Consider the following 19,669-nt stretch of genomic DNA (forward strand, 5'->3'; position numbering starts at 1 on the left):
CTTAGTTTTACATCACTAAGAACTTTAAGTTATGGTTCGAACATATAATATTTTTTTTATAAGTTTAAGAGTTATGAATAGTTTAAAAATTATATCAAAAGAAAGACGATGGCTAGAAGTTTAATATATAATGCATTAATATAGCAAGTTGTCAAATCCAAATTGCTCTTAGCAATTTTTTGTTGCTTGGTAGAGGTTCATAGGATCATAACACATGCATACACACAGTATTAACAAGTACATAAATGAACAATACTTTCGCCATGCTGAGGGGTAACCACCGTTGACCCTTCCTAGAACTCAATGAAGCCGGATGCAATCGACATAATAGGTGAGTATATAATAAACACTAGGATTGATAATTTAGACACAAATTTAGTTATTAATTAATAAGTTAAAAGTTTTATGTATGTGTAATAAGTTAAACACAATTATAAGTCCACCATCTTTCTTTCCTTTCTTTTTTGTTTACTAAATAAAATACAGCCGAGGGAAAACAAGAATATGTCGGAGAGAAAGATTTTATTTAAGAAAAATATATTTTAGTTATGGATCTTGCTCAACAAGGTTGAGATGGCCGAGTTGGTCTAAGGCGCCAGATTAAGGTTCTGGTCCGAAAGGGCGTGGGTTCAAATCCCACTCTCAACAAAATTGTTTTTAGTTTAATTTTGCATTCAGTCCGTGTTTTTTAGATTTTTTTATCATATTTTTCTTTGGTCTAATTCCGTCTTCAGTCCCTTTACTCCTTAAATTTTTAAAATTTAACACTCTAGTTTTTCAGTTTCAAGAATTTAGTCTCTTTAAAATTTAAATGTGCTATCAATTAGAACTTAATTTTTAAATAAGAACTTTAAATAATAAAACATCACATATTCAAAATTAACATAGATTGTTTACTAGTGTTATTTGTTTGATTTTATATGTTATTAAAAACATTTTAATTTTTAAATCAAACAAATTAAGACTAAGTTTCTCAAAATAAAAGTAGAGGAATATAAATTCCAAAAGTTCAAAGAATATAAGGACTGGATATAGAATTAAGCCTTTTTCTTTCAACAGGAAATACCAAATATCACCGTTGGAGTTTTTTTTTCTTCTTCTTCAGTCGAAATATCAAAGTTGAATTTTTGACTGCGTGTTTTTTGGCTTAGGAATAATTTAAACAAAATCTCACTATTTGATAAAAGAGATTTCAATCTTCAATATATTATCTTATTAAAGTTAAAAAATATATTTTTAACCTTTTTCTACTTAAATATATCAACTTTTTTCATTTAATACAATCTTTTACTAAAATAAAAACATATTAATTTAATTTCATCATCTTAAAATGGAGAGAAAAGTTAAACATTTGTTAACTTTACTGATGTGGCATTACATGTGGATGCCATATCAACAATTAATTAATTTTAAAAAATTAAAAAAATCAATGTTTTTAATTTTAAAAATTAATTAATTACTACTGTGACCAAGTATATGCCATGTCAAGTGTTAACTTTTCCATCATTTTAGGGTGAGTTTAAGGGCTAAAAGAGGCAAAAATTAAAGGGTGAACTACCAAAATAGTCCACCAAGCCCTTGTTTCTTTCACATGATTCTTAAATTGAATTTCACTCAAAACTGAATATCAATCATTCTTAATCAAATCTCGATTTGAATATAACTTAATTTTGAAACTAAAATTGGATCTAACTAATCAATATAAAAACCATATCATTAATCAAATCTAAATATAAATTGAATTCTTTATATTTAAAACAATTTTTTTCTATTTCCAAACTTTTACGGAATCGTGTAGATTATTCATTTCTTTTTTTTTTATTTTCTAACGAATAAAATTAAGCAAATAATAAAATTGATCTAAAACTTCTTGGATATTTCTAAGGAAGCTTGATTAGAAGTCGAGCATGGATGAACCGAAGAAAGAAAGGGGGCATGGAATCAAACTGGTTTCAATAAAGTTGAGGATAAGTTTCGTATGGTGACCATTTTAGTCAATGAGAGTGTAGAGCTCATTTGAAAAATCCATGAAACAACATAGTTTCGAGAGGGTGAGAATGTTGTAGGTAAGATAGATAAGGTGGTCATGGGGGTGATTAAGAGGTTAAGGAAACGGGCTCAGAAAACGTTGTTGAGGGTGGACTGCCATATGTCACGACTGGTGAGGTCTTCGAGTGAGGCGAGCTTGTGGACTAGGTCATTGAGAGATCCAAATTGGTTCGTTAAAATGATGATTGATTATGAGGGTTTGTAATTGTGAGGTGAGAATATGCGAAGCAATTTTTATTTTGGTTCCAACTTTCACATTTTTTTTTTCATAAATATAAAAATGTTTTAACAAATGGAAAATATAAAAAAAGAAAAAAGAAAACTACGTTAAAAGAGATGAAGAAGTGAGGAAAATAGAGTGAGAAGCAGAAGATAATGAAAAAAAAAAGGAAAGTTAAAAGAACATAAAAGAAAAAAAATTAAATTGCTCAAAACGAAAAAATATGGGGACCAATTGTTAGGGGTGAGCAAATCTTGATTTGTTTCGAAAAAATCAAAAAAAAATTTGAATTTCGAGTTAATTGAATCAAGTTATTCAAATTATTTGAGTCAACTTGAATAAGTAATTCGAGTTTTGAGTTCGAATCAAGTTGAATTTTACAATTCAAATAATAGATTGATGTCAAATTTTAAAATGAGCAAATTGGTCACTTTCTCAACAAAAATTATAAAAATTCTAGAAATATATAAAAAAAGTAAAAAAAATAAAAATTTTCTAGAATAATTTGGTACCTAAATAAGTTAATTAATGATTCAAGTTTATCATACTAAAGTATTTTTCTTTAAAAGAGTTTTCAAATTTATGTGCTTTAACATGGAATTAGTTATACTGTAACAAGATTTTAATTTGGCATGTTTAATTTTTTAATTTAACTCGAACAATTTCACTCGACTTGATTCAAAAAAAAATTCAAATCGAATTAGGATGATAAAATAGGACACATCAACTCAACTAACTTGAAATTTTTTCACTCAATACCATTAATACTGAATAGCTTCTTCTTTTTAAAGAAAAAACCCTAAAGTGATAATTTCATCATTAGTAGGAAGAATAAATAATTCCCCTCCTAGTAACAAACCCTGCTTCCTTCAACATCTCCGCATTAATACTTAAAATTGATTGAATTATAGGTGTTGCAACAAATTACTTATCTTAATGTTTTCATTTGACTTTTACTCTTACTCTTACTCCTTATCTTAAAATAAATAAATAAATAAATGAAAGTTCAAAACCAATAGAAAAATATAAACCCTTTTCTGCTAATATTACCTTTTCCAATTCGCTGAGATTTTAGATAAAATCCCTTCTATTTTCAACAATTCTAAGGTTGAGAAATACAACTATTTGTGAATTCATGAAAAAGAAATAAAGCCAAAAAGCTTGAAAATTTAGGAGATAACTGGTGATTTAAGCCCATTATTTGTAGGCATAATGCTCTTTAAGATTGATTCTGGGAAGTGGGCTGATTCTGATTTTCAATGTCTTAAATCAAGTACCTAATCCCACACATTCTACTAGACCATCAACTTCCAATATTAACCAAACTACATCGTCTTCAACTATTACCAACTCGGCTAAGACCACTACTAGCACTAAGAACCCAAGTAAATAAGAAAGGGATCGATGAAAGGAGAACTGAACAATGGGTCGTAAGTGTATGAAGTCTCGACTGTACCAAATATTGATTGAGCCTGATCATGATGGTGATGGGAAAGAGTTCTTAGCTTGTTTAGAAAGCATGGAGGAATTGGAATCAACTACTAAAAAGCTTGCAGAGTCACCCATTATTTTCTTGCATGTTACGATTGGAACTAAGGGATACCAAACCATTTAAGTGCGAGGGTATCCAAAAACCAGAAGGCGAATATTTTTGTGGTACTCACAAGTTTGTAGATAAGTACTTGATTAAACAACTAAGCTGTAGTGTGCACAAAATGAAGCGAATTACTGTTACGGTTACTAATAGTAGATTGTTGAAATCATCCGAAATTTGTAGGGATTTGGATTGGTCGGTTCAGGATATTGCGTTTACAACTGATTTCTTTGTGATACCTCTTCAAGGGTGTGATACGTTACTTGGTGTACAATGGGTTGTGACCTTGTGGCCTATTGTGTGAGATTTCGAATCATTGACAATTCAATTTCTGCAATAGGGGCAAAAGATTAAATGGCAAGAATTGACATCTGGTGAGGTAATTTTTATGTAAAAAATGGCAGCTTCTTAGGTTCCTTTATCAATTAAAGGTTCTTATAGTGTCATGGTTCTTCAACATCATAAACAAGATGATAGTACACTGCCTGTACGATATGAGCAAATACAACCTGGTCTTGATGAGTTGTTAAATAAATATGCTATGATATTTGAAGTGCCACAAGGACTACCGCCGGCTAGACAACATGACCACAAGGTTCCTCTTATTGATGAAGGTCAAATCGTTAAAATACAACCTTACAAGTATCCGACAATACAAAAGAATGAATTAGAGAAAATTATTGTGGAAATCTTTTTTTTTTTCTGAAAAAAGTAGGGATCGACCTTAAAACGAAGTATGGAGTCGCCACCAATCTTTTTTTGCTTAGGTGTGATTGGATCACCTAATAAAATATTTTATTCTATTTAAATCAATTTTGGCCTACGAAAATTTGAGAAAATGGGTTCAGGAGCCGGTTATGTACGAGGAAGGATTAGCACCCTCAATACGCCCAAAATTGGTACCAAATTGACTAAGTACTGTCCTTATGTCTAAGATTTAAAAAATATTTTGAAATATGGTTCCTTTTAAAACATTTGAATGACTCAAATTGGATGTTAAAATTCTCTTGTTTCGAAGGAATACAATATCATATCCAACACGTTAGGACACAACCCTTTAAACCCTCGAAACCACAATCAATTCTCGATCAATTCTTCGATCTCCAAAAGCTCATATATTTGAAAATTAAAAAAGGATATTCGACTATTTGGTCCAACGAAAAAACTGAAACCCAGCATATTAGGGCACGATTTCTCGGATTTCCAAACATAGAACATTGCCTTGTTTTAAAAATTAGAAAACACGGACGAAATTTTAAAGGAATATTTGATTATTTTGGACAAACGGAGAATCGAAACCCAGTACTTTAGGGCACGATTTCCCGAATTTCCAAACATCAAACATTGCCTTTTTTTTAAGGAAATTTTCAAATAAACAATTGTAAAGCCAGCTCAAAACACATTAGTTTGACTTGAAATAAAATGAAATAATTAATCTTAGAACAATAAGTTGAAAATTACAATGCTACACTTGTGAATAGGAAGCGAAATTATAAACATGGAACAACATACACGAATAATGTATCCTACTAATGAGTGAAAATTGTATAGATGTAAAAATAAAAAGAACAAATTTGCAAATATACAATAACAATGAGCTCACATCCAAACATTAATAATCTAAATAACGAAAAATAGAAATATTGCTAGTTAAAGAAACAGATCCAAATAAAACTATAGCAAGCTTTCAGACATAGATAAATAAAATTAAGAAAGTACCACAAAAGACTAATAGACAATATAAAACGATAATATATGAATCAACATGAAAACCAAAAACTACACATAACATGCGAAACAATACGTAGACTAGGAGCCAATATGATACAAAACAATTTAAAAACTATATGAAAAAATTGCAAATGGATAACACATGCTAAAATTTGAAATAATTTACATGCATAAAATAAAATAATAATAATAATAATACCTAAATAATTATTAAAATACATGTTATAAAAAGAAGAAATTGAATCAAATAATGTGCAAGATATCTTAAAAGATGATACATCTATTTGAGGTTGACAATATACATACAAAAAAAATAATTTAAATAATATATAAAATATGTAAAATTTTAAATAACAAAAACATATAATAAAATATGTTATTAGGGAATGAACTATATACATAAGAGATTTAAAAAAACATATATATAAATAGATTTAGAATAAATTATATGTATAAAATAACATGAAATTAATAATGTATATAGAATAAAATCAACTTTATCATGGACTATATATGTATAATAATATAAGAACATTTAAATGAAATATTATACAAAATTTTAAAATAATATGTTATAAAAGGAACTTTAAGATGATGATTTTATAAAGAACAAAGTAAATTTATCAAAGTAACTCAAAATATATATGAAAAAGAAATTACAAAAATGAATGTTAAATGAATTTAAAAAATATAATGAATTATACAAATTAAAAAGACTCAATTAAAATAAAATTAAACTAAAAGAGGTACTTAATAAATAAAATAAACCATTGAAATTAAAGCAAGGACTAAAGCGCAATGTGCGCGAATGTATAGGGATCAAAGCTGGAAATATTCCAGCTTCCAAAACGCAGCGTTTAACTATAGGCTAAATTAAAACTGCGTACAAATCTCAAGAAAAAAATTAAAAAGTGAAAGAAACAAAAAAGGACTCAATCAAATAACAACGCAAATAGGAAGGACTAATTGCGAAAATATCCCCTCTCCGAAGAAACATGCGGATCCTAGGGGCACTGAATCTGGTCGGGTCGGATGAGGCTTATACGACGTCATTTCAAGGCCACTGAATCATGCCTTAAACGGCATCGTTTCGTGTCGTATATAAAAAGAAAAAAATAATCATAAAAAACTTAAACATTTCAACAAAGAAAAGGGAAAAAAATGGAAAACCCTAAATATTTTCCCTTATTCAGTCCGCCGTCCAACCACCATTCCATCACTATAATCGTGGATGATGGCATGCAGTGGCTCCCCCCGTTTAAGACCTAGCCTCAAGGGTTGCCGATTTCAGCCCCAGAAACCTATCTTAAGCTTCAATTTCAACGAAGGAGATAAGGACTCTGATGGCTCATTCGCGAAGGTAAGCCTTCTCCTTTTCATTTTCTTATGCTAAAACTACATGAAAAATCCAGAAAGAAAACAGATTGAAAAGAAAGAATGTATAAAGCATTTGAAAATCACCTTTTGATAATTTTTGGTTGCTTTTTAATTCAATATGCATAAAAAAATTACAGTTCTCCTCTCTTTGGCATTATAGCCGAACCAAAATAAATGAAAAATACAAGTTTTTTTGCTACTTCTTTGTGCTGTTGTGGTTGTTTGTTTTCTCTGCAGGTATGGCATTTTCTGGCATCGTACGGAGGTACGGAGAAGCTACATAGTGAGGTGGTCGTGGCTGTGGGCGCATGGAGGTTGGGGCTTGGCTACGGCGCAATGGGGAGAAACCCTGGGGTTTCTGTTAGTGTTTTAATTTTGGGCCATTTGGGCCTTGTATTTCTGGGCTAGGTTTTAGGTTTGGATCACATTTTTTGTTGGGTTATGGACTATTGTAATTTGGGTTATAATTTTGGCCCTGGACTGTTTATTTATTCGGTTTTATTTATTGTTTTAATCTGGGCCAAAATTGGCCTATTACAGTTGTCCCTCTTTGCTCATTATTGTATAACGAGAATGGAGCAAAGACTATAAAAGGGCCAATTTTGCATGGACCCGCTGAGTCTTAGCGCTTCTATTCTTCTTCTTCAAATAACCTCGTTCCAATCCACTATATCTTCAGAGGTATAGGAATTGGTGCTTTGACCCGCTCCAACTTAATTTCAAGGAGAAGAGATTTGTGTATTTTTATCATGTTCTATTGCAACTTCAGAGAGATAAGGATGGTGGCTTCAATCTGCTCCACTGCAACTTCAGGGAGATGAGATCTGCTATCTTCAGTCTGCTCCACTACAACTTCAGGGAGATAAGACTTGGTGACTTAAATCTGCTTCCTTGCTACCTCAGGAAGATAATATTTGCCATCTTCGATCTGCTCCACTACTACTTAGGGAGATAAGATCTACAATCTTCAGCCTGCTCCACTCCTGCTTAGGGAGACAAGGCTAGCGGCTTGAATCTACTCCCTTGCTACCTCAGGGAGATAAGATTCGTCGTCTTCAAACTGCTCTATTGCTACCTCTGTAACAGCCCGATTTTGGGCCTAGTTGGAACAGTGGTTTCGGGACCACTATTTCGAGGCCAGAGAAAATTATTTTAGTATTATTTTATGTGTTATAATATAATTTTATAAATGCATGTAAATTTTGGTAAGTTAATTTTAGCAATTTCTAGCCCAATTTCGAAAAAGGACTAAATCGCGTAAAAGGTAAAAGTTGTGTTTTAATACCTAAAGGTGTTAAATTGCCTTGTATCTTAAATTGGGGGTCTTTAAAGTGAAATTAGGCCATTGAAAGTGTGATGGCCGGCCATGGGAGACAAAATTGTTGAAAAGTCAAAATTAGGTGAAATTTGATCACCAATTTTGACTAGTTTTATTATTAACAAATCAAAAAGAAAAAGCTATCATTTTTCTCTTCTCCTTCACCAAAATATGCAGCAAAGAAAGGGTTTTGAAGCTGGAAAATTTCAGCAACATATTTCCCTTGCTTGTAAGTGATTTTAATGTCTTTGCTTGATGATTTTTACATTTTTGGAACCCCTAAAGCATGAGCTTTCATAAGAGGGGACTATTTTGCAAAATGATGAAGAGCCTAGGGTTTTGCTATGAAAGTAAATGTGTTGTTTGCTGTGTTTTTATGGAAGATTATGAGTCCTAGTTGTCTAGTAAATAACTTTTGTGAAAGAAATTGCATGAAAACACCTTAAAAAAAGGGCTAGATTGCTAAGTTGTAAAATGAGTTGTAATGTGTAAAATAGTTGAAATTATGAGTTGTTATAGTTATGAAAACGGTTCATCTAGACTCAAGGAGTAAAGAAATGTGATAAAAATTATTTTACGAGCATTGGGGAAAAAGTGCAAATATGCAAAGGTCTAGGGGTTAAAATGAAAATTTGTAAAAATATGATTTTTAGACTCATATGAATATTGTGACTGATTGGTAGGCTAAATATGATATTATAGATCAAGGAAATCGAGATTTGGACCTAGAACAGAAAGAAATTGATTAAGGGATGATTATGTCCTTTTCACCTTTGTGGTATCGAGGTAAGTTTGTATGTAAACAATACCATGCTATACATGTATTTAAATGTTATCATTACATGAATTGTACAGATATTAAGTGTATGTGATTAATAGAGCTATGATAAGACAAAGCCTTAATTGACGAGGAAAAATCCTGTTTGAACCTTAGGAATAGAATAGGATACGAGTGACATGTCACTAGGAATTATGAGTCTAGATAACTAGCTCGAGAGTGAGCATTGAAATGTCATCGGATATGAGGTAGCTTTAGCTACAATTGAGGCACTTATGTGCAAAGGCTTTTCCGAGTATCCAATTAGTATTCCAAGTGTTCAACGGGTAATCCAATGAAAGAGTTGATGATGGTCCCAATGAGGTAAGTCATTGGTGAGTATACACTTGAGTTATGTTACGAGTTGTGCAAGTATGTATATTAAGCCTATGAAAATGCCTTGATATGTGATGATCTAGGATGCATAATATGTGTTCTTACCATGATGGATGAAATGATGTTGTATTAATTTTGTGAACAATGATCATGAATGAGTAACTTAGCCTTGACAGATTTGAGTTACTGCAGTAGTGTAACTTTGAAAATACACTAAAAATAGTGAAAAATGATTTAGAGGCAGAATAAAAAATGGGATTAAAGCTTAATGAGTCTAGTTTTACATAAAAGAAACAGGGGAAGAAAAAGAATTCTATATTGTGTGATATTTGAATTCTTGTAAAATAGGGTCTGAATAAATTCGAGATCCCCTGTTCTAACTTTATAAATTCACCATAAATTTTAAAAAAATTATTAAGAGTCATACCTTACATTCATGGATTCCTTATTGAGTCTATTTTTAAGGGAAATAAACGGCATGGTCATTGGAATTCTGTAAAGGTATAAATTCGGTTCATAGTGCACAAGGGTCAGAGTAGTCATACCCTGAAACAGGGGGTACTTTAACTAATAAACTGTACTAAATGGCTTGACCAAAAATTCTGAAAATTTTATGGAAGAAATGTAAATGAGTATAGTTTTAGATAAAATTTACAGAACTTAATTTGGAGTTTCATAGCTCCAGAGATAAATAATTTAGTAACTATTGCGCAGGAAAATAGCTTGTCGTGAACTTGAGAATATGTTGTAAATATTGATAAAACAAGTTAATGAGTTGCTTATTGTTTTCATATGAACTTACTAAGCGAAACCTTACCCCCCTTCTTTCCCATGTTCTCTAGGGTTTCCAAGTTTGCTCGGGTTGGAGTTCGTCGGAGATATTATCACACTGTCAAGCTAACGCTATTGGTGTAGTGATTTCAAGTACTTTGAGTCTATGGCATGTATAGGAGTTTAAATATTAGAGTATGTGATATGGCTTTGACCATATGTGTTGGCCTATTTTGATTATGGGATTGTAAATTCATTTTAATTATACATGCATGTGCTATGGTATTACGTGATGAGTTTATAATGATTATAGCATGAATGTGGTAAAGATGTGAGAAAAATCTATGATATCTATTGCATGTGAAATTACCATGGTCATGTCATGTTAGGAATGTTTAAGTGCCTAATTTTGCCATGTTGTATGCTATTGTATAAGTATGTGTGCATGTGTTGTGAGGGTGACAAAATGGCTTGGAAAATAGCCTTGTATTTGTCCAGGTTTTTGGACATGGGTTCGGGACACGGGCGTGTCCCTAGCACACGGGCGTGTGCTCTATACCCACACGGGCGTATGAAGCCTTGATGTAAGAGATTTTCTAAGTTTTTCATGAGTTCTCGGTTGGGTCTCGAACCACTCCGGATGTATGTTTTGGGCCTCGTAAGCCCATATATGGGACAAATTGTATGTGAAAAGAAAGTTTTTAATTATTTGAGATTTCATGACCCTATTTAGTATAGAAGTGTTAGTAAAAGTCAGGTAGCACCTCGAACATCGTCCCAGCGTTGGATGCGGGCGAGGGGTGTTACAACCTCATTGAGATAAGATCTACGATCTTCAGCCTGCTCCATTACTGCTCAAGGAGACAAGGCTAGTGGCTTGAATCTGCTCCCTTGCTACCTCAGGGAGATAAGATTCGTCATCTTCGATTTGCTCTATTGCTACCTCATGGAGATAAGATCCATAAATTCACCGATGTTGCTACACCCTCCTCTAGGGACATGATCTGTAGAATCAGTTTCGTGTATCTATGCTTATGCCAAATGATTAGGATGCTATGATCGAACTGAATCAAATGCTCCTAACTAAACGTGTTATGAATAATATTTGCGTGAATGCAGAATGTCATTTTTCAAGAGCGATCCCTTTTTAATGCTTAGGTTGTCATCACTCGTTGTTCATCAAGGTTCTATCATTGATGTGCTACCGTGTCTTCTTGTTTAGCCGGTATCTTTAACAGAAAATCTGAAGAGATAGTCACAATTTGGACTATTCTTTTTCCAATGTTTCCAACTTTTGAATCTAGTTAGTTCTAACTAGTCTGTTTCAGGTCATTGTACTATTTATAGACTTTCTAGGGTAATATGCATAACTTCTTTTATGTGAATATTATAAGTCCAAAAATTGTTGTTTCAATAAAAAATGCTTGAAAGAGATTATCATAATGGATAAGGTGGAATTTTATTGAGCGCAAAACTCAAAGTGAATAAATTAATCAAGATAGCAAATTTGCTAAGGTACAAAATGAATAAGATAAGAAAAAGGTGCCCCAAGTATCGCAGCATGAGCTTCTCTATTCAAACTTCTCGAAGACTATTTCGAGTTAGATGTGCGCTCAGGAGATCTCAAGTATTTTGTTGATGCCTCAAAATGTAATGTTTTTCCTTCTTGTTAATTTGAGAGGACAAGACTACCACATGCCCCATATTCAAAATTTGAGCCGCCCATTTTCGGGTTTTTAACTCAAAAACTCCTTTAGTCTCAAAGCGTTCTTTGCGGGTTTTCGCCTTGGCCTCTCTATTTTTTTTAGTCTTAAAGCGCCCTTTACCGGATTTCTCCTTGGCCTCCCCCTCTTTAGGTGAAATACTTCTTAACGGAATCCGAATTCATAGGATTGGGCAAATTTTTACCATCCATCTCGGCTAGAATCAATGCTCCTCCAGAAAAGGTTTTCTTCACCACATAAGGTCCTTTCCAGTTTGGCATCCATTTCCCTCTGAAATCTTTTTGTATGGGAAGGATGTTTTTCAAAACCAAGTCCCCCTCATGGAATTCTCTAGGGCGCACCTTTTTATCATAGGCTCGCATCATCTACTTTTGGTACATCTGTCCATGACGGATAGCTCTTAGCCTCTTTTCTTCAATCAAGTTCAACTGATCATATCGAGACTGAATCCACTCTGCTTCATCTAAATTTAGCTTCGACAACACTCGAAGGGATGGGATCTCAGCTTCAATTGGTAAAACTACTTCTATTCCGTATACCAAAGAAAAAGGCGTTGCCCCAGTAGAGGTTCTGATTGATGTTCGATAAGCAAAGCGGGCAAATGGTAACTTCTCATTTCAATCTTTGTAGGTCTCAGTCATCTTCCCCATAATTTTCTTAATGTTTTTATTGGCTACCTCTACTACCTTATTCATTTTTGGGCGATACGGTGATGAGTTGTGGTGTCTGATTTTGAATTGACTGCAGACCTTCGTTATCATACTATTGTTCAAGTTTAATGCGTTGTCAGATATGATCCTCTCCGACATTCCATATCGATATATGATCTCCTTTTTCAAGAATTTGCTCACTACCAATTTTGTAACATTGGCATACGAAGTGGCTTCTACCCATTTGGTGAAGTACTCGACAACCACAAAGATGAACCGATGCCCATTGGAAGCTTTTGGTGATATTGGTTCGATCACATCCATACCCCACATAGAGAAAGGCCATGGGGAAGTTATGACATGCAGAGGTGAAGGAGGCACATAAATTTTGTCTCATTAGATTTGGCATTTATGATATCTCTTGGTGTAATTGATACAATCTCCTCCCATAGTGGACCAATAATACCCGAATCTCATAATTTGTCTGGCCATTGTAAAACCATTAACGTGTGTCCTACAGACGCCCTCATAGACTTCTTCCAAGATTTTCTTAGCCTCTACAGCGTCCATGCATCTCAATAGCACTTGATCCTTTCTTCTTTTGTATAGGATTTCTTCGTCCAAGACATAGTCAATGGCTAATCTTCTCAATATCCTTTTATCATTCTCGGTTGCCTAGTCCGGGTACTCACGATTCCTGACGTATTGCAATATATCATGATACTAAGGGTGTCATCATTTTCTTCATTTTCTTCAATATTGTAATAGTGAGCTGGAGTTTCATAAATACTCATCTGGATGGGTTTTACATCTTCTTGTCTGTTTACCTTAATCATGGAAGCTACGGTAGCCAAAGCATCGGCCATCTGATTTTCATCTCGTGGAAAGTAGCAGAAGATGATGTCATCGAACTCTTTAATCAATTCAAGGACCAGTTTTTGATAATCGATCAACTTGGGATCTCTTGTCTCCCATTCTCCCTTGAGTTGATAAATCACTAGCGTAGAATCTCCATACACCTCTAGTACTTTAATCTTGCGTTCTATGGTTGCATGAATACCCATGATGCACGTTTCGTATTCTATCATATTATTCATACAATCAAAATCTAATTTACTAGTAAACGGATAATGATCTCCATTTGGGGATACCAAGACTGCCCTGATCCCATTAGCCACAGCATTTGTGGCCCCATAGAAGTTTAATTCCAGGGAAGTTCTTCTGGAGTACCTTCTTCAGTGGTTGCAACACATATCAGGTCCTCATTCGAGAAATCAAAGTTTAAAGGCTCGTAATCTTCCAAAGCTCTAGTGGCCAAAAACTTTGCTATTGCACTTCCTTTTACTACTTTCTGGTTCACATAAACTATGTCGAATTCAGAAAGTAGAATTTGCCATCGAGCCATCCTTCTATTTAGAGCTGTCGACTCCATCATGTACTTCAAAGGGTCCAGTTTTGAGATGATCCAAGTAGTATGATACAACATATATTGTCTTAACCTTCGGGTTGTCCAAACCAGGGTACAACACAACTTTTCTATTGGAGAGTACATTGTCTCACATTCAGTGAACTTTTTGTTAAGATAGTAAATAGCTCTTTCTTTCCTTCCTGATTCATCATGCTGGCCAAGTACACATCCCATGGAATTCTCAAATACTTCCAAATACAGTATCAATGGCTTATCTAGGTTAGGTGGCATCAGCGCCAGAGCATTGGACAAGTACTGTTTAACATTGTCAAAAGTCCTTTGGCATTCTCCATCCTATACACTTGGGTTGTGTTTCTTAAGGAGATGAAAAATAGGGTTACATTTCTCGGTTATTTATGAAATGAACCGAGCGATGTAATTTAATCTTTCTAGAAAACCTCGAACTTCTTTCTGGGTACGCGGCGGAGATAGCTCTTGTATGGCTTTAACTTTGTCTGGGTCGATCTCAATCCCTTTCTCGCTAACCACGAATACGAGAAGCTTTCCAGACTTGGCTCCGAAAGTGCATTTTGCTGGATTGAGTTTTAGCTGAAACTTTCTCAATCTTAAGAATAATTTCTTCAGGACTTGTACGTGCTCCTTCTCTGTTCGGGACTTTGCAATCATATCATCGACATAAACTTCGATTTTCTTATGCATCATGTCGTGAAACAGGGTTACCATGGCCCTTTGATATGTTGCTCCTGCATTTTTCAGTCCAAATGGCATCACCTTGTAGCAGAATGTGCCCCATATGGTTACAAGTGTGGTTTTCTCCATGTCTTCAGGACGCATCTTTATCTGGTTGTATCTGGAGAAACCGTCCATAAAGGAGAAAAGTGAGTGCCCTGTCGTGTTGTCCACTAGGGTGTTAATATGAGGCAGTGGGAAATTATCTTTCGGGCTGACTTTATTCAAATCTCTACAGTCTACACACATTCATACTTTTCCATCATTTTTAGGGATAGGGACAATGTTGGCTACCCATTCTGAGTATTTTCCACCCTTAGAACTTCGACGTCAAACTGCTTTCTAACTTCTTTTTTTATTTTTAACAAGATGTCGGGCTTCGGAGTTTTTGCTGAACTGGCTTACATTCTTCCTTTATAGGGAGTCGATGCACCACGATATCAGTGTTCAACCCAGGCATATCTTGGTATGACCATGCGAAGACATCTTTGAATTCTTAAAGTAATTCGATAAGATTTCGCTTCGTCTCCGCGGTGATACAAGTTACAATCTTCACCTCTTGTTCCTCTCCTAAACTCACAATTTCTACTGATTCTTTGTGAGGTAGGATTTGTTTCTCATCTTGCTCTACCATCCTCGACAAATCAGGAGTAGGTTACAGCCTCGGTCATCTTCGAAATCCTAAGAATCCTCCATGCACATATTTTGCTCAAAAGGAGATTTCGAGTCATTAGCAGTGCCACTCATATCATTGATATTTGGAAACCTGTTATGAGGATAAAGGAAGATACAAAAAACCAGAAGAATCTAAGAATACGTATGGTATGATCATGAATGAAGAACAAAATAATATTTAGAAGAATGTCCAAAGGATAAAAGAATCCGAGAGTAATTATTTATATAATATGATTATGAATGAAATGGAAAGAATAAAAGAACATCTGCTCAAAATGATAACAAATGTGCATTTTATTGAAATAACGTTTTTTAACATAGGCCTATTTCAAAAAGATTCTTATTACTCCTAGGCCTAGAGCAATAAGTGTGTTTTGGACATTACTCTGAGTTAGCTCTAAAAACTATAGGAATCTCTTTCGCAGTCCAGTAATCCAGAACACTTCCAGGTATATAAAGGCGAATGCCCGAAAAATTTCCTTCTCCAGCTTCCTCTTCAGATATTGCATTGATGCCTAAGTTTCTCAACATTTCTTCCTTAGTTTCTTTTCTTAGGGTCCCTTGCTCGGGGTGAATAATCCCTCCTGACACAAAGGTCCTGTAGATGTGGAGGAATATTTTTGGTTCCCATTTGATTTCCTTCCTACTCAAACGTGCTCTCATTCTTTCTTGTTTCCTCTCTAGCTCCTTCTTTCTTTGCCTCGCATCCAGCTTGAATCCTAAGCCGAAGCGGTTTCCTTTGTTTTTTACCATCGGAGGCTCCATCCTTCCTTGGAGGTGTCTCCCGATTCCTCTTCTCAGTAGAGCTCATTTTCCAACATTTAATTGCAGGCCCATTTTTGTAGTCTTGGATATCCTAGGGATTGCAATCCTGTTCCCTTCAGTAATAAATGTCTCATTCAAAAATTCCAAAGATCGAAAGGAACATTCAATCGCTTTATCGTTTTCCTCTAGATACGACGCGTCAGTGGTTACTGCTACAATGATATCCTCTTCAACATTTGTCGTCACCAACAGGCCTTCCGTTACCAATTTCAACTTTTGGGGTAACGACGAAGGCACTACCCCTGCTGCGTGTGTCCAGGGCCTCCCCAATAAGCAGTTGTATGAAGGCTTAATATCCATCACCAAGAAATCCACCTCGTATGTATTTGGGCCGATCATAAAAGATATTTCAATTCTACCCATTACCCTTCTCTCTGTGCCATCGAATCCCTCACTATATTCTAGCCCGCTTTCATGTGAAAGCTGTCTATAGATAATCTGTTTAGTGTGGATAATAGTAGGACGTTCAAGGCCGATCCATTGTCAATCAGTACCCCTGGTAGCATATACCCCTTACAACGTGTGGTGATGTGTAAAGCTTTAGTCGACCCCATGCCATCGGGTGGTATCTCGTTATAATTGAAGAAGATAAAGTTTTCGGAACTTATGTTGCTAACCAAGCGATCTAGCTTGTTGACAGAGATATCATAAGCGACATATGTTTCGTTTAAAACTTTCATCAGCGCACTGCGGTGAACCTCCGAACTTAGGAGTAAGGCCAGCACTGAGATACGAGCTGGTTGTTTATGCAACTGCTCCACAACACTGTACTCGCTGTACTTTAAAATTTTCAAAAATTTTTTAGCCTCTTCTTCGTTGATCGGCTCGTTAACAGGAAGTTCAGGTTTAGTCGTTCTTTTCTTCTTCTGTTCGACCACTATGGCTTTTCCTTTTGCTGGTTCTGTGATAAACCGTAATTTATACATATTTTTATCCCATGCTTAGCATATTTATGGATTGTGTCTCCTTAGAATTGGTGAATTCGATGCTCCTAATCCTTTAATTTCATATTTTATACTTAGGTGAGCATAGGAGAGTAAAAAGAGCGAGAAACGGGCCAAAAATGGAGAAAATGAACCCACGTAGGAAACCAACACGGCCTGGACTTCCTCACACAGTCGTGTCACACAACCGTGTCCCTTTAGCCGTATTACAGTATGACTTACACGGGTATACTACACGCCCGTGTCTATTCAATAGCCTCGACCACGGACTGGAGTAATCGCACATGGGCATGTCCCTGCAGAGCCTAAGTATAACCCTATTTGGAAAAGGCCAATTTTGGGGGCTTTTAGGCATTCTAAAGCCTATTTAAACACCTGATGAGGCATTTAAAGGGGGATGTAGAGTAGGAAGCAAGGAATTACTCAAGGAAAGCCGATTGATCCATCTCAGAAGTCGGATTCATCATCAAGACTGAAGATCTCCCTTCAAGTTCCTTCAGGAGTTTTGAGTTTTCTTATGTTTTGCTATCTTTATACTTTTGAGATGTTTTCTTTCATAAGTATGAACTAAACCCCCTTAAATACCTAAGGGGAATGAAACCTAAGATGGATCTTGTTATTATTATCTGATTTGTATGATAAATATTTGACTTGTTCTTAATTATATGTTCTTAATTCTTGTTTTGATATTCCAGGATATTGATTCAAGTTAAGCTCTTATTTAGAGGAGGAATAGACCCTGTCTAAGAGTAAATTTGTCATAATTAAGCGTAGTTGATTGCACGCCTAGAGATAGGGTGATAAGATTTTGCCAGATTAAGGTGAAACTTAATAAGGGAATCCATAGATCGAGTTAATGCAGTTCTAAGTTGTTAATTATAAAGATATTTCAATTATTCAACCTAGGGTTAGACGTTATTAGTCTCGAGAGAGATAATAATATAACTTAGGGATTTCTACGGATCAAGTCAAATGAATAAATCGTCTGATTCAGAGTCAAATAACAAGTGAAGTCTAGGTGGATTTTTCCTTAGGTATTGTCTTAATCAATCAAATTTTCCCAAAAGTATTTTCCAAAATTTTCTTTCTGTGCATTCTTAGTTAGTAATTAGTTTAGATAACCAAACCTCTTAATTTTTAGGCTAGATAATAAAAAGGAAGTAAATACTAGTACTCGTAATTCCTTTGGGCTCGACAATCCGGTCTTGCTGAACTATACTACTGTTCGATAGGTATACTTGCCTTAATCGTGATAATAAGTTTCATTTATAAATTTTTAAAACCTATTACAAATATCACGCATAAAGTTTTTGGCGCTGTTGCCGGGAAATTAGGATATTAGAAACACTCGATTTTTATTACTTTAGCCATTTTACTTTTATTGCAATTTAAATTTTTACTTTCTTTTCTAATTCTTCATTTATTTTCTTCTGATAGGTTTTTCTAGTTTATGACCAGAAGAAACTCGTCAGGACCATTATTGTTTGATAGTGAGATCGATCACACAGTTCGCAAAAACCAAAGAGAAATAAGGCAAAGCTTACGATACACAAAAGAACAAGAGGACAATACTTCAACCACAACCGAGAAGATGGTTGAAAACCAAGAAAATCCGCTACCTCCTGCGATTGCTGTTAATCAGAATCCTGCTCCGCGCACTATGTATGATTATGCTAAACCTTCTTTAATAGGAATTGAATCAAGCATTGTTAGACCTCCTATAGCTACAAATACTTTTGAACTGAAACCTAACACAATTCAAATGATACAGCAATTTGTTCAGTTTGATGGTTTGCAAGACGAAGATCCTAACGCTCACTTGGCAAATTTCTTAAAGTTTTGCGACACTTTTAAAATCAATGGCATTTCTGATAACATCATTCGCCTTCAGTTGTTTCCCTTTTCATTGAGGAATAAGGCTAAACAGTGGTTGAACTCGTTGCCATGGGGTTAATCACTACTTGGGAACAAATGACCGAAAAGTTTTTATTAAAATATTTTCTGCCGGCTAAAACGGATAAATTACGAAATGATATCTCTTCTTTTGTGCAAATGGATTTAGAAACATTCTACGATGCATGGGAGAGATACAAGGACCTCTTGAGAAGATACCCTCACCATGGGTTACCACTCTGGTTACAGGTTCAAACATTTCATAATGGCCTGAATCCTTCGACTCGACAAATGGTTGACGCTGCTGCTGGCGGAACCATCAACCATAAAACACCTGAACATGCCTATGAATTTATAGAGGAGATGTCACTGAATAACTATTAGTGGCAAGTCATGAGGACAAAGCCAACGAAAATAGCCGGTGTTTATAATGTCGATTCGGTCACCATGCTCTCTAATCAGGTAGAACTCTTGAATAAGAAAATTAATGGTTTTCTTAGTTCTTCACAGGTTCACCCAGTAATACAGTGCAAAGCAAGTGGAGGTGGATCAAGCAGTTTAGAATACCTACCTTATGGCCATAACAT

At 34.8% G+C, this 19,669-nt stretch overlaps 1 long non-coding RNA gene and 2 other non-coding genes across 3 annotated transcripts; 2 read left to right on the forward strand and 1 right to left on the reverse strand.

The window, feature by feature from the left end:
* Window positions 1-567: 567 nt before the first annotated feature.
* Window positions 568-648, forward strand: TRNAL-AAG (transfer RNA leucine (anticodon AAG)). Its single transcript has one exon. It is a non-coding gene; the product is annotated as a tRNA-Leu (tRNA).
* Window positions 649-8,431: 7,783 nt separating this feature from the next.
* LOC128280541 (uncharacterized) lies at window positions 8,432-10,541 on the forward strand. Its single transcript, XR_008270634.1, has 3 exons — window positions 8,432-8,518; window positions 8,992-9,075; window positions 10,285-10,541. It is a non-coding gene; the product is annotated as an uncharacterized LOC128280541 (long non-coding RNA).
* Window positions 10,542-19,208: 8,667 nt separating this feature from the next.
* LOC128281049 (small nucleolar RNA R71) lies at window positions 19,209-19,315 on the reverse strand. Its single transcript, XR_008271265.1, has one exon. It is a non-coding gene; the product is annotated as a small nucleolar RNA R71 (small nucleolar RNA).
* Window positions 19,316-19,669: the final 354 nt, after the last annotated feature.

This window comes from Gossypium arboreum, chromosome 9, assembly GCF_025698485.1.
Source record: "Gossypium arboreum isolate Shixiya-1 chromosome 9, ASM2569848v2, whole genome shotgun sequence".
NCBI classification, from domain to species: domain Eukaryota; kingdom Viridiplantae; phylum Streptophyta; class Magnoliopsida; order Malvales; family Malvaceae; genus Gossypium; species Gossypium arboreum.